We start from the raw sequence: 921 nt of genomic DNA, 5'->3' as shown, positions 1-921 counted from the left end.
AAATAATAATATTTATTAATTATGTAACATTATTTATTAATTAATATATAATATACTATTCTACGTGTTGTTTCATGAAATGGTAATTGCTATAACACAATGCAATAAGAAGATAAAGTAACAGGAAAGAAAACATAAAGTTTATTCGTTTTCCTAATATAAGCTGCCTCTAATCACTATTATATCGGTCATATTATATGAATATGTTATTTTAGTAAATTGATTTAGTAATTTATTAATATAATAAAAAACAATTAAAAAAATACATAAAAAAATTTAGTTGATTTTAATTATAAAAATGAGTTATTCCTTCAGAATTTTTCCCATTATACATGGCGCTCTGATCTTTAACCTAAACTGCAACAAAATTATTCTGACAAAAAATTTAGCAAATGAGTTGTTCTTTTTATGTATTATATTATATTATATTATATTGTTATTCGGTGCGCCGGGTGAATGGATAAAGAACCATATATTGAGTGCGTGGCCTTGTTGTTGTTCCTTCCTTCTTCAACTTTAGACTCAGATTCTTCATCGGCACCGCCACACAGATGCTGATTGCATTCGACTCAAACACATGCAACTCATTACTGCTCCCTCGTGGCAATGTCTCTCCCACCATCACTTATCCTAATCTCGTGTTTTGAGATACAATGTAATATTAAAAGAAAAAGTATAAAGAGAGAATGTAAATATTAAATAACATGAACAACGATCAGAAAAATTAAATTAATTATTAAAATTAGATCTATAATTTATTAGAATAATTAATTTTTAAATTTAAATTATTAAAGTTAAACAATATAATCTCTTCTATCACATGACACTTTTATTCTATCTCAATTCTTTTTCTCTTCCAATTCACGTTTTTTTCTTTTACTATGTCATGATGAAATTAACGCTGTAGCTTCAACCACTGCA

The sequence above is a fragment of the Arachis duranensis genome, chromosome 4 (genome assembly GCF_000817695.3).
Source record: "Arachis duranensis cultivar V14167 chromosome 4, aradu.V14167.gnm2.J7QH, whole genome shotgun sequence".
NCBI classification, from domain to species: Eukaryota; Viridiplantae; Streptophyta; class Magnoliopsida; order Fabales; family Fabaceae; genus Arachis; species Arachis duranensis.
This window is presented reverse-complemented; position numbering follows the sequence as displayed.